Source organism: Lygodium microphyllum, chromosome 3 (genome assembly GCF_053477565.2).
Source record: "Lygodium microphyllum isolate KBCC chromosome 3, Lygodium_microphyllum_v1.1.10, whole genome shotgun sequence".
Classification (NCBI taxonomy): Eukaryota; Viridiplantae; Streptophyta; class Polypodiopsida; order Schizaeales; family Lygodiaceae; genus Lygodium; species Lygodium microphyllum.
In genome coordinates, this window is record NC_141137.1 from 125,545,648 (window position 1) to 125,571,157 (window position 25,510).

The window sequence follows — 25,510 nt, forward strand, 5'->3', positions numbered from 1 at the left end:
TCATGAAGAGGACAAGAGAGAGAGAAGAAGAGGAGAGAGAGAGGGTGCAAAAGAGAGAGAAAGAGAGTGACGAGGAGAAAGAAAGACTAGAAAAAGAGAGAGAAAGACAGAAAGAGAGAGAAAGAAGCCATGAGATCTTGGAGAAGGAGATGAAGATGAAAGGAGACTTGTATTATAATCTGATGATCCAAAAATCGAGTCCCTAACACCTTATATACCAGCTAGTGTAGCTAGTATTTTCCCATTATTAAATCCCCTCTCTTACATTCCATCCCCACCCAAAGGTTTTTGCCCTAAAAAACAACATGCACTTATGATAATTGGGCAGGAGCTGATCATAGTACTACTCTGCTGCATTATTACAGGGGTATACAAATAAATGAAGAGGTATTATTGTGTATGATGGGCCATTGGGATGTGTACGATACATGGGCCTTATTGGGGAATTATAAAAATGAATTTTGACCCGAGTATCTTGAGTAAATGTGAGCTGCAGACAATGGACAACAAGCCATTTACTACAGGGCCCTACTGTAGTAAATCTGTTATAACTTTCTGTAGGAGACTCTGATCGGGGTGTGCCATATATCAAAATGGAGCTCTCGAGGAGTACTTTCAGCCCATGTATGGTGTCCATTGCTTTCCATAGTACATAATAAAATCTACTTTGAAATAGAGAGCTGTCTACATTCAATCTGAGAGAAAATAGGGCCATAATTAGCTAGATTTCAGCCAAGTCTGCTTCTAATAGGTATGAGAACTCTTCCAAAACTGAAGCTGGCCTCCAAGAAGCTTCCTCAAGTGGTAAACCTTGCCACTTAATCAAGTATTCCATGATGGAGCGAGAGCAAATCTTCTTTTCCCTTTGTCATATGATTTTCTCGGGTATGTATTGAATGATGCCTTCTTCATCTATCAATGGTAACTCCTCAACATAATCCACTGATGATCCAATGAAGGGCTTCAATTGACTCACATGGAAGACATTATGAATCTTCGTGGATGGGGGTAATGCTAATTGATATGCCAAGTCTCCCACTCTTTTGACAATTCGGTATGGCCCATAGAACCTATGAGCCAACTTCTTGCTGGACCCATCCTTAAGGGTGGCATATCTGGACTTGGGCATCTTCAAAAGCACCAAATCCCCTTCTTGGTATTTAACGTCCCTTCTTTTGTTATCAGCATAAAGCTTCATTTGATCCTGAGCTTTCTTCATGCTGACTTTGCACTGTTGAAGTGAGGCCTGCATTCAATCCAATTCCTCCTTGCTTTGTGGGTTTATTTTATCATTGAAGATGACCGTGGGGAGGGGCACCTTATATCCATACAATGCCTCGAAGGGTGAAACTCCAATGCTAGAGTGTGTAGAGTTATTATAGGCAAACTTAGCCAGATGCAACCATGAGTCCCAAGCATTCTGCACATCATAACAGAAATGCCTCAAGTATGTTTCTAGCCACTTGTTAACCCTCTCTGTCTCGCCATCAGCCTGTGGATGGTAAGCAGTGGAAGGGGCTAATTGAGTGCCCATAGAGCTGAAGACTACCTGTCAAAAGTTGTTCATGAACTTAGCATCCCGGTCATGCACAATGACCTGTGGTAAGCCATGTAATTTGAAAACATGTTCCATGAATTGGCTAACTACTTGAGAAGCATTATATTGAGTCTTTGTAGGAATGAAATAGGCTTCCTTGGTGAGTCTATCCACAACTACGTAGATGTTGTTCCACCCCTTCTTGGTCACCGGTAGGCCGATTATGACATCCATAGTAATGTGTGTCCATTTGCCTTCAGGCAGAGGCAATGGCTACAGTAAACCAGCTCGTTTTAAGGTGTTGTCCTTGTTTTGTTGACATGGCACGCATCTCAAGACAAAATCTTTTACATCCTTCCATAGGCCCTTCCAATGAAAGCTTTTAGCAACTTTGTCATAAGTTTTAAATATGCCCAAGTGACCAGCTATAGGTGGGGAATGCATCTCTTGGATTATCTTTTGCTTAAATGGAGAAGTGTATGGGATGGCAATCCTGCCCTGAAACCTTAAGAGACCGTTCTTAAGCTGATATGGAGATTTTCTTCTACATGCCCTTGCTGGAATTCATGGAAAATGTAGTTGAAGTCAGCATCTAACAAATAGGCCTCCTGAGGCTCTTCTATCCAATCACTATGAAGTTCCATGATGGTTGAAACTTTACAAGCCCACATTCTAGATAATGAATCAACAACTACATTATCTTTTCCCCGCATATGTGTAATGTCAAAGTCATATTTCTGCAATGTAGCTACCCATCTGCGTTGTTTGGGGGTAAGATTAGACTGAGAGAGGAAGTATTTGAGGACCCTATGGTCGCTCTTGACCCTAAATCTGTTGCCATACAAGTTGTGGTGCCATTTCCTAATGGCATGAAGGATGGCTAGCATTTCTTGGTCATATACATTCATGGTCATCTCATTTTCAGCAAGTTTGCGGCTCTCAAATGCTATAACCCCATGCTCCTGTAACAATACAGCCCCTATGCCTCTGCCACTTGCATCACACTGAATGGTGAATTCTTTCAAATAATCTAGGCAAACCAAGATGGGTGCCGAGGTAAGAAATTCTTTGAGCTGATTAAAGCTCTTATAAGCTATGGCATCCCATAAAAAGGCCTCTTTCATTAAGCCTATCCGTCAAGGGAGCTACAATAGTGGCATAATGCCTGATGAATCTGTGATAGAATGATGAGAGACCAAGAAATCCTCTAAGTGAAGTGGTATTTGCAGGTGTGGGCTAGTCTTTTATACACTGCACTTTCTTAGGATTAGCCCTAATTCCATCTTCACTAACAATGTGCCCCAAGTATTCCACCTCCGTCTACATGAAAGAACATTTTGTCTCCTTGGCAAAGAGTCTATGCTACCTCAATACATCAAACACCTGCCTCATGTGCCAAAGGTGATACTTCAGTGATCTACTGTAGATGAGGATGTCATCAAAGAAGACCAACAAAAATCTGAAAAGAAAGGGCTGAAGTATTTTGTTCATTAAGCTTTGAAAGGTGGCCGGTGCATTAGTTAACCGAAAAGGCATGACCAAGAAATGATAAAGCCCCCGATTAGTCCGAAATGCTGTTTTGACCTCATCCCCTGTCCTCATACGGATCTGGTGATAGCCTGACCTCAAATCTATCTTCGTAAAGTACTTAGCCCCCTTGAGTTCATCCAGCAAGTCATCTATGCATGGAATGGGGTACCTGTTCTTCACGGTGATCTTATTAAGATCCCTGTACTCCATGCACATCCTGAAAGATCCATCCTTCTTTTTTACTAATAACACAGGGGAAGCATAATGGTGAAGAACTGGACTTAATGAATCCCATGTCCAGTAATTCTTTGACTTGTTTGGCAACTTCTTCTCTTTCACACCTAAATCTGTAAGGTGGCTTGTTCACAGGCTTTGAGTGAGGCTCCAGATCTATGGGATGATCAACCGCACTATTAGGGGGTAGTGATGTAGGTACTTGGAAGAGGTCCTTGTATTCTTCTAAAAGAGTTTTTAATGCTGAATTCTTTACTGTTTTGGTGGACTGATCTGAATTTTCTTTATTTAACTGCAATACAAAGATTGGGGACCGTTTTTTGAACTCTTTCTTGAGTTGTTTGCTGGTAATGAGCTGAAATTCACTATCATTTTGAATTCCCTGCAAGTGAATGAGCTGTCCCACACGGACAAACTCCATATACAGCAAGGAAAATTCCATGGTTATAGTGCCCAAAGTTTTCAGCCAATCACAACCCAAGACAACATCTATAGGCCCCATTTCCAATGCAATTAAATCCAATTGCTGTCCAAAATTTTCAGCAAGCTGAATATGAACAACAGGGCATACTTGTGTGCTAATTTCTTCATCCCCATTGGCAATTTGCACCTTCAATGGCTGATGTAAATCAGTGGGAAAACACTTTAGCCTGTCCATGACTGCTCTGTTAATGAAACTATGAGTGCTACCATTGTCCATGAGTATAAACACATCCCTCCCATGAATTTGGCTCTTAATACGCAATGTATTAGGGCTTCTGGATCCTGTCCGAGCATCCATAGATATGGTATAAGCAGTGGCAGCATGTATTTCAGCATGTGGTTCGATCTTTCTACCCATACCTCGTGATGCATGGCCATTGGGGTCAAAAGGAAAAGAGTCAGCAGGGTCAAAGAACTCTTCTTGACCAAACTCTTCATCAGCATCATCTGTTTTAGTAGTCATCATAAAAGCATGTGTATCGTCAGGATCCTCCTATGAGTCCTCAAATACCAACATGCTGTGAACCCGTGCCTTAGCATTTCTAAAAGCACATTTTGAGGCATGATCAATTGTATACTTCTCGCCACACTTGAAACAAAGTCCTTTTCCTTTCTTTCTTTATACAAATCCATGGGAATGGACTTTGGACTACCAAAGGCTGAAGCATTTTTATTTATGTTATCCCCTTGCCTATTATCCATTCTTGGGCTGTTTTTTGTCCTTAAATTGCCTTGTGGTCTTGAGGCATTAAAAGTGGAATATGTTGGGATTTTTGGAGCGTTGAATGGCATGTTACCACCACCATAACTAGCCCCAAACTGCCCTAGCCTTACAACACCTCTTTGTTGTCCAAAATATGACTACATGTGTCCTCTTTGCTACCCAAACATTGGCTGAGATGCCCCTCTTTGCTCTCCATACTAAAATGAAGCATCCCAGCGATACTTGCGAGAGTACCTCTTAGCCAATTCAATAGCTTTGAACAAATCCAATGGGTTTTGAGCTGAAACATCAGTCGAGAGTTGGGGATCCAGCCCATACACATACTTGTGTAACTTGGCATCATCACTAAATCGACTCAACATATATGGTAAGGTTGAGGAACTGATCTGTGTATTCTCTAACAGCAAGACCACGTTGTTCAAGGCTATACCATCGGCGAGCAAGATTTCTTTCTCCATGGAGAGACAAATACTTACACCATGAGTGCCTTGAATGCTTCCCACGAGTTCACTTGATGATCTTCTCTTCTAATATACCTCCACCATGTATGTGCAAATCCTTCCAAGTGGATTGTTGCAAAATGGATCTTTTGGTCAACAAAGTGGCAAGACGTCAAAATAATCCTCTCTCTTTTGGATTGTTGCAAAATGGATCTTTTGGTTAGCAAAGTTGCAAAATGGATCTTTTGGAGAACTGACCATTGAATTTTGAGAAGATAATCTTGTCTCTCAGCTCTCTTTCATGATTAGGTGGTTGTCCCACATATCCAAACTGAGGCTGATCCATGTGGCTACCCAAAAATGAACCATTGTTAGAGAAATTTCTGCCAAAAGATGGTTTAACTCACATAGATGGCATGGGCCCTTGTGATGAGACTGAAAATTGCCCCTCATTGCATTGTTCATGGGATCCTCCTGTCTATGTGAAGGCTCTCCCTGTTCAAAAGTGTTGTTAGGGATGCCCACTCTCCCCAAAATGCCTTGAGAGTTTATATTTGCAACATTCACTGGTGGGCCCGTCAACATGCATATCCAATCTATCCTCATGTTTCTTCCCTTTCATTTGTAATTCCATCCACTTAGTGAGCTGGGCAGCAAGGGTGTCTATAGTGGTCTTCATTTGACCAATGCCTTCCATCAATTCTCTATGCCTCTCAGCATGCCTTGTCTCATGCGAACTGAGGGTGTTAGTGAGCACGCTGAGGCAGTCCACATCATGAGAATAATCTTCATCTTCCACCTCAGGGTTAGTTTCAGTCCTCGGGACACGTGCATCCCTTATTTGTTGCTGAAGGTCATCATTTGCCTTAGTTTTTCCCTTATTCCCTGCCATGGTTAGGTGCAGTCCCGTTAGACCACCTATCACTATTTTGCCCGTAACTTGAGCTAGGAAGCTCCGATTGAATTACTTTTTGTTTCAAATCGGAGCCAAGGATGCCCTCTTTGAATTGAGATTAAGCATGTGCTCCCAGATTTTATAAAAAAATTCAATAATAAGAAAAGTATTGCTGTACTGTGCAGTTCATCACCCTGTCTACATATGTTTTGACCTGTAAGTATCTTGTGGAGTCCAAATAGAGCTCCAAAACTAATCAAAGCCCTTAGTAGGATCTGTGGGCACTCTGCAAGACCTGCACCTCAGTTCCCCAGAGTAGGTATACCTCTGTAAATGCAAGCAAATTGCTTACAGCACCTTGTGAGGGTCAAGAAAGGAGTTGCAATGGATCAACCTGTCAATGCATGACTGAAGGGTCATCCCATGTGGCATAATACATTGCCCAGTCATCCAAATTCACTGTTTATAGCCTTATTTTAGAACTAAGCATGTCATAAGCATCTCTTAGCACAATTCCCCATGCATAGGCATCTCTCATACATCCCAAGCATTGTATTCACTGCCATTGACTGCATATGCATTCTCATGTCTACAAATATATCCTCAGTAGAAATTTCCATACATTTTCAGCTAATAAAACATCATACATCAGTGTCAAGTCAATATCTCAATTCTTCAAGTGGGTACCTGCACTTGCAAGCAACTTTGGGCTCTAGATCACCGAGAGGGGGCAAAGTCTCCCCCGGGCCGGGTTGTGCATCCCTTCAGGGTCTTTGATGGCAAGGGGGGGTCACCCCTCTTTTGTCTTGCCGCCTCGCCTATCATCGAGCTTTTTCCTCACCCGGAGTATACATGGCAGACATTTATTAATTAAGCAATTGGCATGCTATGCAGGGTGGCTTGGAAGTAATTCTTTTCATGAAGTGTGTGGAATTGAGTTGGGAATAAGGAGAGGGCTTACCAAGAAGTGACTCACTGCTAATTCACCTCATTTACCATGGATTTTAGAGATTAATATTTGCTCAAGCAATCATCAAAAGTCAAGAGGTTAGGGTGAGGCAATCAATAAATAATAGTGAGAATTTTCAGCATAGAATGGATCATTCTGAATGCAAGGAAGCCTAAGAGAGGATTGAAATTAAATTGGCAGCATGTAAGCATTGAAATCTTGAAGAAAATGCATGATTGACTACTTGAATCTCTTCCGACAGTAGGCTTTCTAGGCTCAACAAGAGGATGAAATTAGAAGAGAGCTTAAGAGTTAATTGCCTCTTTGATTCGTGAAGACGGGCTGAGAATCAATGGCCAATGTCCCATGATTGCTCTCCAATGCTCCCATTAGCTCCATGATGACAACTTTAGCCAAAAATTGAGTCTTCAAGCTTGATTCTTCAATGGGAGAATGAAGGGTTGAACTTCAATAGTTCTTAGCATACCTTGAAGATCATAGAAGAAGAATGCCCCAAAATCTCACCCCATAATGCCTTTCCGTGCTACAAAGCTCTTCCAATTGGGTAAACAAGCTCCATTGATGGCAAGGTGTCCAATCTTGAAGCCCCGGGACCCAATCTTGAAGAGAATTTGAAGAAATTGAAGGTCGTGGTCTATGGTTATCGCTTCCCCAAATGTCTAGCTTACATTCTTGCCTCCATCTTCAAGTACGGGCCTCTTGATGCTTGCTTCTTCAAAGATTCCTGAAGGCACAAGTTCATGGGGCCAAGGAAGGAAAAAGCCTTCAAGAATCAGTGAGTGCTAAAGGAGAATCCATGGCTGTCCATGGCCTACACCTGTTAGGGTTTTAGAGATTGAAGGATGTTCAAGAGGATGAAAAGGTGGCTTCAATCTTGCAAGAATCAACTGCCAGATGATGGGGAAGAAGGCCAAGATGAAGGAGAGGCCTGGTATGCTGCTATTTTTGCCCAGGATGCTGCCCAAAATTGATGCCGCAAATTGCGGGTTGTGCACAGGAAGGGAGAAGGCAGCTCAGTCACTCAGTTAGGTACTTGAAATGAAGCACAAGGCCTCCTAAAAGCTGTGGTAGAAGGCATTTGATCTCTGGAGATGGGAGAAAGAAGATCTATGCTGTTGTTTCTCCTCCATGGAAGCTTGGGAGGAGGTTGTGAATGAAGAAAGAGAAGACTGCATATGAAAAATAACCAAGACTAACTCTTCCCTACTTCTTGTGACCACTGTTTCTAAAAATTTACCTTCAAATTTGGCCCAGAATGACCCACGACCTGCTAAATGTGGTGTTCTAGCCTCCAAACTTGGTCCAAGGACTCCATTAATGCTTCTGTTGTCCTCTTGGTCCTAAACCTATGGCTCTTCAGTGCTTCTTGGATTTTTAAACTGAAAAGGATGGTAACTGTGCATGTAAGGTAACTAAATGGATCAGAACTAGAGCTCTGATACCACTTGTCATGAAGGGGCAGGAGAGAGAGTGCAAAAGAGAGAGAGAAATACTACTGGAGCCCCAAGAGGAACACCAAGGAAAAGAGGATTCTACTGCAAGCAAATCTATCTTGTAACATCAACAAGCTTTTATTTCATTCTTTTGATCATCAAAACAAAGGAAACATCAATTCTTCATGCAGCATCATAGTAGATATCTCCCACGGATTTGATAGAATCAACCATAATCTTCAATATCTTCATAGAATCCATCAATAGAACAAAGAACATAAAAGAATACACCATCTTTGAAAATGGAAATCAATCACATAGTATTCATCTTCAATGTCTTCATAGTTCTCTCTCTCAATCTCTCATATACAATTACACTGTTTTGATAGAATTGACTATCTCTGGCTCCCTCTATCTCTCTCTCTCAATAGTACATCATCTCCTCACTACAATACTCTCATAATAACTCTCAATAATCCTTCTTAGGCCATGGATGCACCTCCCAAGAGGTATGTCTGATATGAAGAGGTACCAGAGCCACTACAATGTCTCTTCACAGCTCATTACTATCACTGTCACTTAGTCTTCTCTTCAGTCTTCAACAGCTGCTTCTTCCACTTGTTTTAGCTCTTTTGAACTTAGATTCATCCTTTCCAAAAGTTAAAAAACTTTCCCAAAGTCACACATACATTCTACAGAACACTTACAGAAGGTCTACAGAATAGTACAATACAGTACCAGAGCAGCTACAATACAGTTACAGTACAGAGACAGAGCAGAGACATAGCCTCTACAGAAGGTCATTAGAACCTCATAACTCATACTCAAACCATTCCAAACTATCAAAAACTATTCAATAAGCTTTCAAAAGATCTCAATCTTCATCAATCATCAATCCATGCTTCATACAAAAGAAAATCAGAACAAAATAGAAGCTATACGAAGGTATACAAAACCAATCAGAACATCAACAGAACCTATCAGAATATCACAGAGCTTCATATCTCTACTAAGAATCATCATGATCTTCCAAAACATAATCAATATCATCCAAAATACTCTCAAACACTTCCATTAACAACCATACATCACTCTAAATCCATAAAAAATTAATCATTCAAACCTAAAAAACAACAAAAATCAGTCAAAATTGCAGTCTTTTTCCACTCTCAACATATCCCCACACTTAGAAAGGAAGCATCCTTGTGACCTAAGGAAAAGAAGAATATGAGTTCATTAAAGAGCTCAATTTTAATCTTCTATAGGATCTTCAATAATCTCGCCAAACCACAACCCCAACTTATCACCTGTATCTGATGGAAAAAATACTAAAGGAAAACTTCGTTATTCATTAACTCATCTGATTAATCATTTAAAATCCATAACAAATTTGTAAAGGATATAAGAGATCCTTCTTCAGTTTCCACCATAGACCGTCCATCCACCATCAATAGTTTGAAAAGAGCTCTCGAACAAATTATTCAACCAGCACGAACTCATCACATACAATCATTACAACAAACACACTAACACTAACACAACCATCTGAATGACACCTCCAAAAAGAGATATATATATCATTAAGAATAATCCAAAATAAATTGCAAAGACATCAATGAAGGTGATCCCTTTTGAAGGCTTGGTGGTTTCGAAAAGGATCCATGGAGAAGGATTTATCTACATTTATGTCTTTTGAGGATTTTGAAAGAACAGCAGGCAGCACATCCTTTCTAGCAAAACAAGGTATCTGCTAGGTAGACATAGGGCATGAAAATAGAGGACATCCAACTGTTGGTAATCAATGTTCACATTGACATTCATACAAAGCTTTGGAATGGCCTTTTGATCGTTGTGGGAATGCCTATGCATGTATGCTAGATACTAATCAAAATGAGCTGTCAATCTCACTAAAGGATCTAGAGATTGTGAATATTGGTGAGCAAAATGGAGGTAGTTTTGGTATGCTTGACTGGCAGTAGTCCAATCCCTTGGAATTATTGGCTAGTTAATCTGAGGTCCTGTAAGAGAATCAGTCGAGCTCCATCCTCTTCTTCTCGGAATCTGCTGATCAAACCCTTCGTATTCACTAATCAACTGAGGGGGTTGAGAAATAGAAGTGGCAGGAGATGGAAGTGGAATAAGTAAAAGAGGATGAAGAGATGGGTAGGAAAAATAATAAAAGGAGGAATAAGATAAAGAAGGAGTGGTTGAAAATTTAAGGGAATCAGTTAGGAAAAGTGTTAATTGATAAACAGGAAAAGTAGAAGGGATATGGATAGATGGAGAAGGGCATGGTGAAGAAGGGAAAAATACTCTATCTTCGATAAAAGAGCAATAGGTAAATATAGGAATTTGAGGAAAAGATTGAGGTTGGAAAAGAAGAGGTAAGATTACTGCTGAATTGGTTTGATAAAGGGAAAGATAGGTATCATAGCGATGAGCCATTTGTTGATAGTATAATAGGCTAGGAACAGAGGGACCTAAGACAGATCTTCTCTGTTAGGCATAAAAAAAGGTTGAATCAAATGGATGGTTTTTGGAAAGGTAAGCTAAGAGATCCACCCTCAGTTGGTTAGTGCTCTGTACATAAGTAGAAGCTGTGTTCTGACGTTGATTCAAGACCACAGAATCAATCATTGAGTGCCAGCAATTGTCAGGGCAAGTAGACACTTTTGAAGCATAACGCTAGAACATGTCATCTATCCGCAACTCCAAATAGTTGACATACAAAACAACTTGCAAAACCATGTCTCCCACATACCAGGCCATATCTACTTCATCTGGAATCAACAGATCTCCTTGTAGATACATGTAAGACAGCAACGTGGTATCTGTCATCACAGAATCTTCAAACACCATACGGACCACTTCTATTAGCAAATTAGGAGACCAAGCCCCACTCCAACCATCCTCTGGAAGAGGAAGATCCATCGTTGAAAGTTTCATATAGAAGACCAACTTCTGCAATTGATAGTGGACAAAGAAAGAATGGTCTGGAGGAGCATACTCTTGAAAATGCTCAAATATAGACCATAACAAATCCATCCTAGACTACAATCTTTCCACTTTAACTTGGAACAATGGACACAAGGTGGCCTGTCTCTGGAGAACTGCCAAGTCCTGCTTAGAGATAGAAGGAATCAGAGGAACATTGGGGCTTGGAGGAACGGACCATGACTGTGCTAGTTGGTCTTGTAACTGTTTGATTTGGGAAGCTTGTGATTCCATTGTATTATGAGTAGTCTGTAAGGCTGAGAGTTTTGCATCTAAAAGAGTCTGAAACTCTTGAGCTTCTTTGGACATCCTTTCTTTCTCCTCTGAGACTTTAGTGACCTCTGATTGAGCTTCTGTTAACTGAATCTTCAAAGAAGATATCTCTTCTCTTTGGGCCTCAATCATTTGGGTTTGCTACTCCATCTGCTTAAATAGATCTGCAAGTGTGTCTTTAGCAGACGCTAACTCTGTAGTTACCTTATGCAACTGGTCTTTGGACTACATCAGTTCTTCGTAGAAAGAAGCATATAAATGTTGAGCACAAGCTGTCACTGAAAGTTCAATCGAACTCTAGATGTCTTTACAAAGGAATGGAATAGCATCTCCTGACACTAAACTGTTCAGTGAAGGGATTGATATCTCCAAAGAACCCTCTCTATGTGCTCTGAACAAATTGTTACATGTGAGGTAAGCACGGAGGTCACTGCCAGATATAGCAGGAATTGTGATTAAAGGAAGAACTGAAGGAGTTTTATCTGCCACACGCTTCAAGCGCTTCCGCTGAATGACCAATGGAGGAGGGGAATCAAGATCCTCTATATCAATAGGTTCTGACTCTTCTGAAGGTGGTGGAGGAGGTACTGGATCAGATGGAGGAGGTGAAAGCATGCCCTTCTTTAGGCGTGAGTATGTTAAGAAAGCATACAGGTAGGAACCATAGGTAACATTTGTGACATTTCCTCTGGTTACTTTGACAAAATGTTGGTCCATCTTTGTAAACAGGTAAGTACTCCAATCAATAGCCACCCCTTTTAACACCATCCTGGAAGCTGTGAAGAGCTCTTTGGACAAGTAATGGGATGGTGTTTTGGTAGGCATAAACTTGTCTTGGAGAAACTGGCAGACTAACTTCCAAAGAGGATCAATGACCTCTGGACTCGTTCTAACGCTTGCCTCTTTATTGTGTCATTCATTAGGGGGTTGGCTCCAACTAGTTGGTTTGTAATCAACAGGATAGTATCAGAGAGGGCTTCAATCTCTGAGGGATTCTTTGGCCAACATCTCTTCTACTTCCTCCTTTTCAACATCTCTGAATTTGGCTTTCAAACCACTACAGAGGGGAAGATATTCCGTTCTGAAATTATCAAAACTCATTCATCTTAGGATCGTTGTTGTGTCATTATAATAATGCCAGCTTCTGAGGGTTTCAACAGTGTATGTTGTGAAAAACACTCTGTCTACCAAGTTCCAGTGGGTTGCTAATTGTCAGTGCACCAAGCATCCCACATATCTTGCTGTTGAGCATCCACGAACAAATTTCAACTCTTTTCCTTCATGTTTTCGTGAACCTCTACAAACCAAGACTCCTGAAGCTTCTTCACAATCTCCCACTTGATGATGTCTGGAAACTTCTCAATGAATGCCAAATCTTCCATGGATGGTCATTCTCTCTGTTTCTGCTCTTCAGTTTGTTCCCAAACAGTTTGCCACCAAGATGCAAGTTTCTGCTACTTCAATAGGAGGAGGAAACAGTCCACCACATAGAGCATGCATCATGATGGTGATATGTTTCTGCCATTATGGGATGAAATTCTTATGGAAAGTGGCTTTGATAATGAGAATCTCCAACTCTTCAGTGGAAGAAGGAACTTTGCAAACATCCATTGAATTTTTCTCTTCTTGGCAATGTCATTTCCTTCATTTTCGGCCTCTTTTGATGCTTGTTGATGGCAAGTTTCCCTAGCTGCGCACCAAAAACATGGAGCCCCAAGAGAGGAACACCAAGGAAAAGAGGATTCTACTGCAAGAAAATATATCTTGTAACATCAACAAGCTTTTATTTCATTCTTTTGATCATCAAAACAAAGGAAACATCAATTCTTCACGCAGCATCATAGTAGATATCTCCCACGGATTTGATAGAATCAACCATAATCTTCAACATCTTCATAGAATCCATCAATAGAACAAAGAACATAAAAGAATACACCATCTTTGAATGAAAATCAATCACATAGTATTCATCTTCAATGTCTTCATAGTTCTCTCTCTCAATCTCTCATATATAGTTACATTGTTTTGATAGAATTGACTATCTCTGGCTCCCTCTCTCTCTCTCTCTCTCTCTCTCTCTCTCAATAGTACATCATCTCCTCACTACAATACTCTCATAATAACTCTCAATAATACTTCTTAGGTATGGATGCACCTCCCAAGAGGTACGTCTAATATGAAGAGGCACCAGAGCCACTATAGTGTCTCTTCACAGCTCACTACTGTCACTGTCACTCAGTCTTCAACAGCTGCTTATTTCTTGTTTTAGCTCTTTTGAACTTAGATTCATCCTTTCCAAAAGTTAGAAAACTTTCCCAAAGTCACACATACATTCTACATAACACTTACAGAAGGTCTACAGAACAGTACAATACAGTACCAAAGCAGCTACTACAGTACAGTTATAGTATAGAGACAGAGCAGAGACAGAGGCTCTATAGAAGGTCTACAGAAGGTCATCAGAACCTCATAACTCATACTCAAACCATTCCAAACTATCAAAAACTATTCAATAACCTTTCAAAAGATCTCAATCTTCATCAATCGTCAATCCATGCTTCATACAGAAGAAAATCAGAACAAAATAGAAGCTATACAGAACCAATCAGAACATCAACAGAACCTATCAGAATATCACAGAGCTTCATATCTCCACTGAGAATCATCATGATCTTCCAAAACATAATCAATATCATCCAAAACACTCTCAAACACTTCCATTAACAACCATACATCATTCTAAATCCATCGAAAATCAATCATTCAGACCTCAAAAACAACAAAAATCAGTCAAAATTTCAGTCTTTTTCCACTCTCAACAACTGTAGGAAGAGAGAGAAAGAGAGTGATAAGGAGAGAGAAAGACTAGAAAAAGAGAGAGAAAGACAGAAAGAGAGAGAAAGAAGCCATGAGATCTTGGAGAAGGAGATGAAGATGAAAGGAGACTTGTATTATAATCTGATGGTCAAAAATCAAGTCCCTAACTCCTTATATACCAGCTAGTGTAGCTAGTATTTCCCCATTATTAAATCCCCCTCTCTTACAATTATCCACTCCCGAGTCTACTCCGCAACAAAACGTATTAGCCAACCATGTTAGGATCGATGTGAATCTTTGTGGGTTTCTAATGGTCAAGTCATTCTACAGCCTTCTAGCATTGGTCTTCAGATGATCTGCTTTGCATAGAGCATCTAAACCAAGGTGGACTCATATCGCACTTGGTTCAAAGAGAATGGGAAATGAGAGGGATACATTGCTCGACCTCTATACCCATAGGGTAAAGTCCCATTCCAGTCCCCTAAAATGATATGAGCTAGGGTTCTACCCTATATTATCTAAGGTCAATACATCATCATGATTTGAATGTTGAGAAGCCTCCCAGTTCTTTGGGACCACCCTGCGACCCGTCGGGAGTTCCATCTACCCACTTCTCTTGGTAGCTTTAGTTTCCTACTTACCTAAGGGCACATTAGTGGTAATGCATACAAGAAAATTCCTTAATTAACCTGTTAGTCATATGTTCCTTTATGTAATTTTATGCACTAACACGAAAACAGATAAGATAAATTCCTTGAAAGTAAACTTTATATTAAAATTTCAACTAAGATACAAATCCCATCCATGGGACGATTCTCGCAATCCGTAAGGATGCGTCTTATTTTCTTCCAAGTTTTTGCCCTTGCACTTGTAACAGGGCATTGAGATTCCTTCTCGAGTTATGTAGACCATCTGAGTAGAACCCAGAGGCAGGGAATTTACAGCGAGAGCCCCCTTGGCACCTGAGCATCCACTTAACAAACGTTTCTATAAAGAGACCTCTCACGATGGATTCGGTCAACATTCCTGACGTGGCTATCAAAAAACCCCTTGGATAGGGTGCAATTTTAATCGATCAGCTAAGATGAATGTGATGAGCAAAATTTTTCTAGTACGCTCATTATCTTGAAACATGCTCAGTTAAGTTGCAATAATTAACATAAACATTCTTTTTCCCCAATTTCTTTTCCCTAATACAACGGAGTCACGGGGGGTTCACTCATAGTAAAGAAGACATGTCACCTGCGTGCAAGGACTTCTAAAAAAACCCCTATTTATGAAGCTTATAAGACTAATATATCCCCCTATTTAAGCTTATAAGATATATATATGTATGACTTTTTATGTATCCCCTTTCTTAAATGTAAGTCTTCATAGAACATATACTAACTTTCTTTTTAAAAGTTGGAATTATCCTAAGCAATTAAAAGTATCAAAATGGCCATATCACAAAGTGATTTATGTAGTGGCACTTGGATATCATCGAAGTATGTGTCGCAATGTTTTTGAGTGCCCGTGCCCCCTTACCATATGAGGAGAGAGAGTAGGGGAATCAAACCCCTTCATACTTAAAGTGACTATACCAAATGGACACCAAGCTCTCTTTGGAAGAAGGGGAGTTGAATCTATCTACCAAAACCATGGGAGAGTGCCAACTCCCCTGCTCCCACACTATGATTAATACAAATCAAGAAAAAAAAATCAAACAGAAAGTAAATATTTTATTTTTTGCTCTAAGAAAAACTTGGGTTTAACCTCTTACCAAGCACCTTGAAATTCTCGATACTAACATCTAGTTAGTAGTCACAAATTACAGTACACATGAATGAGTGAACTTAGCAAAGAGTAGCAACAACACAAGCATCACATGTATGTGTTTAAAAGTACTTCCCTTCATAGATATCCTTGAATGAAATACATGTTGAAGATACCTCCAAAACTGTAATGCTACAATGTACTTTGCTTCATTACCATAAGATTATCAATATATATACTTTTCTTCACCATCAAAGGATTCCCAATGCAACCATATGCCTTTTCTATTGCGGCTGAGATGGGGACCCAAAACCAATAGCAATTGCCAAGTGTGGTTGCAAGTTGCTTCGTGCACATGAGTGATGGAGAGAGTTTATGACCTTAAAACTCAAATTACACCCAAAATGGTCATAAATGTTTATGACTCTAAAACTCAAATTACACAATAACTAGATGACCACAAAAGTTATTTGATATTTCTTCATAGCATGTATGATACATAGCAGCTTTCAACCTGCAAAGAAAAACAAGATTATTAATTTAATACTAATGCATAAGGACAACACATTAAAACTATTATAGATTTGTATTTTACTCTATGCGCTTCAAATTACCTTATCTATCTTTTACATAGTCGTTGAAGATCTTATAGTCATTTGGATCAAGTTGATATTTCTTTGATATTGGATCATAGCTCAAATTTGCCATAGCAATCATAGATTCCAAGGACACTAATTGATTATCAACAAGATCATATGTGTAGCATCTACTTCATTTGGTTTTTTGATACCATGCTAGATGAATCTCCACATTTGGAGGATGATCTAGAAGATCAAAAGGGCCCCTTGTCTCTTTCATACCATTTCCTAGCTTCATTCTCATACTCATTACCCTTCCGAGGTACCATATGCCTTTCTTGACCCCTTGACTAGTATTTGCAACCTTGCCTTTTCTTTTGAGCTTTGTATTATCTCTAACTATAATATCTTCAAATAGAACAACACAATCATATCCTATTCCAAGGGAAGTACTGGTTTGAGGTTTTGACTTCATCTCAAATGAGAAATGTACTCCACTTTTTACCCTTGTTAATCTATCCTTTGATAACGTTGGATTTCCATTCAACTGGCTCACAAGTGTGCTCTTGCACAAAGTCTTCCCATCAACTTCCACAAAAGGTGATATTTGTCTCACCACATTCTTCTCATTGTCAACTGTAGAATCCATGACATGGCGAAGCTCACTTTGTGCAATTGTATCCTCTTCATCAACATCCAATATTGTATCCATGATTACATCGCCAAAAAAAAACATCCAATGAAACTTCTTCTTCTTCTTCAAGATTGTCATGTGCATTGTTTTCAAGATGCTCTAAGATATCTTTTTCTTCCCATGAGGCACCCCATGAAGCTTCGCCTTCCATACCAAGCTCACAACACATGACCTTTGCTTCTGCTAAACCCCCCTTTAATGCATATACAATCTCCTCATCAGTACTCACAACTGTGTAGTCATTTAAATTTGCCAAAGGAATGCCAGGCATATGATTCATATCAACCCATATTTTTTCTTGCTTTGAGTGAGCTGTCGGAAAACATAGATTTGAACATTCTTGAAACTCTCAAATTCTATTCAATGCTCCTGCACTACTCAACAAGTCACAACCATCATAACACCTCTCATTGCTAACCATTCCACATACTTTACTAAAGAAATTCTGACAAGCATCAGATCCCATAGAAGATAAAGAAACTACCAAGTGACTATATCTGTCTCTTAAGATCTTTATGAGAAGAACCACAAAGTGACATGACAATTGGATGTCCATGAAAGTTTCTCTACTAATGAAGTTCTGCTTGAGTGTATATACATCATGCTTGGTGATCCACATGTGCCAAATCCTAATAAAACATCATAAATCAGCTGATTAATAAGACATAATGGTGCTACCATAGCAACAACATGAACATACAATATCAGTTAATTATTTATATATGTTCAATAGATAACATGAATTCTGTACCTAAAAAAGAAGGATACCATTCGGGTAGCTTTCACACGCTCATACATGTTGAGTGTAGGAGATAGAAAAATATCAATGTATGCTGCCACAATTGCGAGATACACCTTTGTACCAAGTGTTCGCTCTTGACGATGATTGGATCCCGTCTGCAAGAGCTCTAAACAAATTTGAACTTTACATCTGGCTATCCTCTGTGTTGATCTCCAATTTTGTCTATATTTTCTCTCTATATCTCCTTCTTGCAAACCATGATCATCAACCTTGAAACTTTGATATACCAAGGCTACATGATTCAAGGTGACAAGATCATTACCAATCACTAATCTTTTAGATGCATTATCTAGAGGATTAATCATCTTCTTTCCATTATGTATATAATCTTGGTCATGTAACCCAATAATGCTTCCATCATCTTCCATAGAAGCTGTGAATGGCCAAATTTTCCAAGGAATTGAGTATCGAACACCTGTAAGAGAGCTATAATATTCAACCATAAGCTTTCTTCGCCTTGAATCTCCATCAAAAGCATGACCAAGTATTAGTCCAATCACATCCTTCACATACATGTTCCAATGCAAATTGACTTCTTTCCATTGATCCTTGATGGCCATAGAGTCAAACCTATTACAAGTTAGTAGTATAAGAAGAACTAACTTTGGCAAGCATTCAGCAAGAGGATTTGCAATCAATACTCTTGCATAGTGGGCAATCACATTATGCTCAAATGCATCAACAATTCTATGATAACCATTTTCACCATCTCCAACAAGTACTATGAAATTTGAAATGCATGTGTGATCTATCTTCTTTCCGCAAAAACCAACAAGTTGGTCATCTCTTGCTATCCAGCTCACCATCCTCTTGATCATAGTCTCATCTTCAACAACAATTACAGGTACACTTCCCATGCAAAGCCCATTTTTCAACATATGATGCTTATATGTTTCTGCCACATGCTTGAATACATCCTCTCTCAATCCGGTCCTATAACAAAGAGATTTTCTCATAGCCCTAGATGTAGTTGAAAGATGTGGACGTTGAAGATTCATGGAGAGAAAGTTATGCATTCTTGTACCTCCCCAAATCTTGTCAGCTTCAAAGAGATTTTTTGTTGTATCAGAATATCACTTTCCTTGACCCACTCTTCCTATGTTTTGAGAGACGTCGATGAAAAAGTCCCACAAAGCTTTCTTCCCCTCAAGTAATCCATGCTTATGTGCATTCACAATATCAGTGCAAAACTTCTTTACATCTCCTCGTACCAAGGCTTCAGAAACACTTTCTTGAAGACTCCTCACCTTTACACTCAAAGTAGCAACCTTTGTCCTTGTGAACCATATTTCTTTTTTGAGTCGTCAAACCATTGTTTTTAGTCCTAGCAATTCTCAATATCTTAGAATGAGTCAAGTAATCCAATCTTCTACCACCTCCAGTGTCTCTTAATCCTCTTTCCCCTCTAGAGTGCATGTCTCAATACACGCGCATGCAAAAATACCTCTCCTTGTGATTGATGCACATGATGAGCACTGGAGATTGGAGAAGGGAAATCCCTCCAAACTTACCTACTTGCAATCATTGTGACAATATGTGCCATTGATCTCAACAAGCTTTGTTCCCAATAAAATCAATGCCTTCGTGCTTAGCTCACAAGTCCAATGCACACCTCCTCTACTATCATCCAAGAAACACTTTACATTGATCATGTGGTTTCTAAACTTATATGATCCTTTCCAAAATCCCCAACAAAGAGTAGCAAGAAAACTCTCCTCTGCACAATACATAAATTCTATTGTTCTCTTCATAGAATAATGATTATTAAAAGAAAGACAAAAACAAATACATAATGCCAAAAAATACCAAGACTTGTTAAAGCTAGCTATATACCTGAAGGCCTTTGTGGCAACTTAGAACCTGATGCATTGGAAGCATCTACATATCAAACATAGTGAAAACTATTAGTCAGAGTAAAAATTTCATTGTAAAAAAAAAACACCCTTTTCTTGAATTAAGTACCTATGGATTGGATTGGTCTAAAAAAACCAATCAAATTTCTTTGATTCTTGTCCAAGTCCATTACTTTACTTGGGCGGCCTACTTTCTTAAGATCATCACCATCTCCTTTAGTAGCGACTTTCACATGAAGCTTTGGCTTCATGTGCTCTATCATGCACAATCTCAAAGAACTTGTCTTTGGGAATGATGGTAGTCACTTATCATCCAATGGATACCTTATGAAAACCTTATACAAGGTAGTTTAGTCTCCGATAGTTTCAAGAACAAGTTGAAATTCTAGATCATTCTCACTTCCAAAAGAAGAAATCTCAAACATTGCTTCATCTATTTTTTGTTTATTTTGTGTCTTTATCTCCTGCAGTGATGGTGTGATTCCAAGCATGTCATGCCTTTGCTTCCCTTTCTTATCCAAGACAATAGCTCGTAAATGAGATAATGACTTGAAATGCAAGTGTGTGAAATTGTATAGAGTATCATGCCCTCCTTTCTTATCCAAGCCAATAGCTCGTAAATGAGATAATGACTTGAAATGCGAGTGTGTGAAATTTTATAGAGTATCATGCCCTCCTTGACCATAAGAGCATTCACACTCCTCATACCAAATTTGAAACAAAGCTTTCCCTTCCTTATCCTTAGACATAAGCTCAAACCTATCATGTCGACCTATGGATTTTAGCTTTTCCTTAGCGTTCTTGATATCCCTCTCCCACCTTTTTATCTCAGATGATATGGCAAGAAGACTTTTGAGTCTATTTTTTGGAACATCTTGGACAATGCTCACATCATCCCTCCATCCCATTGCTAGATACATGAAGATCACTAGCTCTAGCTTCCATGGATGGCTCTGGCTCATTGCTAGCCTTCTCTGAATTCACTCTTTGACGCTTGCATGGTGACTCACTCTCCTCTCTCAATTGAGTGGTGACCTCTTCTACATCAACTATCCATCTCTCCTCTTGCTTTGCTCCAACAAAAAGCATTCTAGAACCTTCCAAAAAGACAAAGTCATTTGAGATGAGACTATCAAGGAAAATCTCTTCTCGTAAATCTTTATAGGTTCCTCCTTCATGGAGAAATACAAATCCCAAAACATGGCTTTGATCTGTGCCCTCATTTAGACGAATCAATATTTCCTTTCTTGCCATAATTATCCAAGATCAACAAACTACAGAGCAAGAGATTCCCACTTTGAATGCTACAAAATCAATGTAGGCAAACCAAGAAAGCATCTGTCCACTCAAGTTACAACATTGGCACAGTGCTAGGGGGTTGTTCCTGCCCATAATAAGCTCGAAACATAAGCACATAAGTTGAAAATGCCTACCCAACAAAAAAAATGGTTAATGACTCAAAATCACAAATTTCTAAAGTGGAGACAAGTGAATACCTATGGGGTAGATGTCTTGTCAAGAATCACGTGATGGGGGGATTTGCTTGAGCTATTGCACCAAACACACACTATATACATAAGAGGAGAAGAGAGATGGAGGCCAAAACGTTTTCTTGCTGATTTTTCTTCTTCTTCCACACACTATACAATGTACACAAAGTAAAGATAAGATACAACATAAAGGAAAAAGGCCTTCTAAATCAAACAGTGCATAATCGACTACACTAATCGACTGGTGCTATATCTTTGCCAGCTATAGGTAGGTGTAACAAACTAAATATAATAAGTGATAAGTTAGTGGCCATGTGAGTGTCATAATGACCACCAACATGCTAAGTGTAGATGTGCAGACCCATCTAGCCAGGCGGTCCATCATCAATGTCCGCACATGTTGAGCTTGCCATCTCAACACTCCCCCTCAAGTTTAGTTCTATCTCTACAACTCCAAGTAAGCCTCGGAAATTTCGAAGCTTCTCTGCACCCAATGCCTTTGTGAAAATGTCAGCTATCTGATCCTGTGTGCTAACATATACCAAGTCAATCTCTTCTACAAGTACCTTCTCTCTCACAAAGTGGTAGTGCACCTCAATGTGTTTTGTCCTAGCATGGAACACTGGATTCCTAGCTAGCTGTATGCTGCTCATGTTGTCACAATGAATGACAATTAGACCATCTCCCTAATGTCCAAATCACCTAATAACTTTTGCAGCCATACCACCTCACATGCTTCCATAGTAGTACCTCTATACTCAACCTGTATACTCGATAAAGCAACTGTAGGTTTCTTTTTGTTGCTCCTACTGCACTACCAAGGGAAAACATGAATCCACTTGTAGATCTTCTGTCTGACATGCTACCAGCCCAATCTTCATCTATGTATCCAAAGACCTGTACATCCTTACCTGCCTCATAAAAAAGTCCATAATATAAAGTGAACTTCGCATACCTCAATATACGTCTAACTGCATCCAAATGAGCCTCTCTAGGAATCTGCATAAACTGACTGACAATGCCAATAACATAGCTCAAGTCTAGCCTTGTGATAGTCATGTAAATCAAACTCCCTACTATCCTCCTTAACATAGTAGGGTCTTCTATCTCATCCCCAACATCAGCACTCAACTTCACATTTTGCTCCAATGGTACTAAAAGAGGCTTACATGCTATCATACTATACTTGGATAACATATCCAAGCCATACTGCCTTTGGGATAGCCATATACCATCATCACATCTAATCACCTCAATACCAAGAAAGTATCCCAGCTTACCCAAATCTTTCATCTCAAACTTCTTCTTCAAGAAGTCCTTAACTTCACAATCCCATTGTCACTGTCACCTATAATAATCAAGTCATCGACATAGATGACTATGATGACCAAACCTGCATCTCCCTTTCTCACATAAAGTGAGTGATCAGCATCAAAAATACAAAATCCAATAGTGAAAATATAATCTCCAATCTTGTCAGACCATGCTCTAGGTGCTTGCTTCAGCCCATAGAGTGCCTTCTTCAACCTACACACATATGTGGGATGCTCTAAATCCTCATAACCTCCTGGCTACTCCATATACACTTCTTCTTGCAATTCACCATGCAAGAAGGAATTCTTAACATCCATTTGCTACAAACTCCAACCTTTGGCTGCTCTGCCAAGGCAATCACACATCTAACAGTTGCCATCCTAGCAACTGGACTGAATGTCTCTTCATAATCTATGCCATATGTTTGAGCATAGCCTTTTGCAACCAGCCCAGGTTTATACCTACTAACTGAACCATCTGCATTATGCTTGCCTTTGTAAACCCACTTACAGCCAATAGCTTTTTTACCCTTAAGTAAGCGTACCAAATCCCAAGTCTTATTGGCTTCTAATACAGCCATCTCCTCATTGATGCATCCCAATGAGTATGACCAACAGCATCCTCAAAACAAGTGGGCTCAATATCCTCAACTAGTTTCACCATATAAGAATATTGGTGAGCTGCATAACCTTCAAAACCAAATATTTTAACAGGGTATTTGATCCTGCTAGATCTGCATACCACCAGATCACTCAATGGAGCCTTTACATTACTATGAACTCTCTGTACACCTAGTGTCCTAACTAAAGGAATACCAATCTCATCATCCAAACTCTTTGAACCACTGGAATCTCCGTCAAATCCCAAATGACTGTAGATGCATCATTACCATCCAGCACTTTCTTCTTTCTTTTGTCCTTCCATGCAACACTTATAGATCCACCTGAAGATGTGGGGCTACTCCTTAGTCTCCCAGACCAAGGGCTCACTGTAGGTATAGTACCAGATGATGTTTCTGGTCCACTAAGACTCCATGGTTCTTTTTTTTCTTTCTACACATAAGTGTTCTGATCATTATCATCATCTAATACATCACCAGTAGGTGCATACCAGCTGCCCATCTCATCAAAGATAACATCCCTACTCACTCTAAACTCACTTGTGATAGGGTTATAACAATGATACCCTTTCAGCTCTAAAGAGTACCCAATAAAATTACATTTTTTAGCCTTTGGATCAAGCTTCTTCTATAGCTCATCTGGCACATGAACATATGCAACACATCCAAATACCTTCAAGTGCGATACATCAAGCTTCTTGCCAGTAAAGCACTCTTCAGGAGTCATCCCATGAATTGCAGCTGTGGGAGTTCTGCTCACAATATAGGCAGCAGTATGGACAGTCTCATACCAAAAATATTTGGGCATATTCTTTTCAGCCATTAATGCATATGCAACTTCTGCAATATGCCCATTTTTTCTTTCTGCAACCCCATTTTGCTATGGGATATACCTACAAGTAAATTGCCTCTTCATTCCATGAGTCCTCAAGAAGCCAGTAAACTCATTAGAGAGGTACTCTCCCCCTCCATCTGATCTCAAGCACTTCACTTTTAAGCCCATTTCTGTTTCAAAAGCTACCTTAAAAGATTTGAAGTGCTCAAACGCATCACTCTTTTTCTTCATGAATTATACACATAACTTCCTTAAATAGTCATTAATAAATGTGACAAAGTATTTGCTGCCACTAAGAGATACATTCTGTGTAGGCTCCCAAACATCTGTATGCACTACATCAATTATTTTTCTACTTACTTCTCTGTCATGCGAGAAGGGTTGTCTTGTCTACTTAACAAACTGGCATGCTTCATAGACTTTATGCAATTGTGCAACTCTAAAAGAAGGCAACCCTGTAACCAATCCTTTGACTGCATTAATTTCAACCTTTGCACATTTTCATGTCCAATACATTTATGCCATATTTCAATATTTGTAACTACTCCTTTTCCTTTAGCATACATAGCAGCATCCATTGCAGGAATTCCAACATTAAAGTGAACATTCGGCCAACTCTACTTCCTTTTGGGACCAACCTGCACTTATCATTAAAGCTTTCTACAAAACAACCTTTTGCATTGAATTAGACCTGCAACCCTTGCTCTACCAACAAACACTAGGTTCTTTGTAATTGATGGCACATGTAATATATCTGTTAGACTCTTTGTCTGGCCATCATACAAGGACAAGGGAACCTTTCCAATGTGTGAAATTGGGTGGCATGAATCATCACTCATTTGCACATAACCTAGATTTTGTAAGTCATGCATCTCTCCAAACCATTCAACATGACTAGTCATATGATTAGATGCACCTGAATCAACATGCCATATGTGTCTCCTTCCCTGTAACTACATTCATCATATACTGCATAACAAACATATGCTCATTTTTGTCTTCATTCTATCATGAAGATGATGCATAGTTTTCTTGTTGCAATTTACCACTGCGAATATCATCCTTCTTACCATAGCAATGGGCTGCAATATGGCCTATTTTGCCACAATAATGGCAAACAATAGCAAAATTTCCAGAACCTATATTCTGTCATCCACCTCTTCCTCTAGAGCTCCCCTTGCCTCTAACATTTCCTCGGCCTCCTGAAACCTGCACTTCACCAAATTGCTTATTGAACTTG

General features: G+C 39.5%; 2 pseudogenes; both read right to left on the reverse strand.

The window, feature by feature from the left end:
• Positions 1–16,700: 16,700 nt before the first annotated feature.
• Positions 16,701–17,979, reverse strand: LOC148038861 (uncharacterized; annotated as a pseudogene).
• A 104-nt stretch (positions 17,980–18,083) lies between these two features.
• On the reverse strand, positions 18,084–19,575 carry LOC148038862 (uncharacterized; annotated as a pseudogene).
• Positions 19,576–25,510: the final 5,935 nt, after the last annotated feature.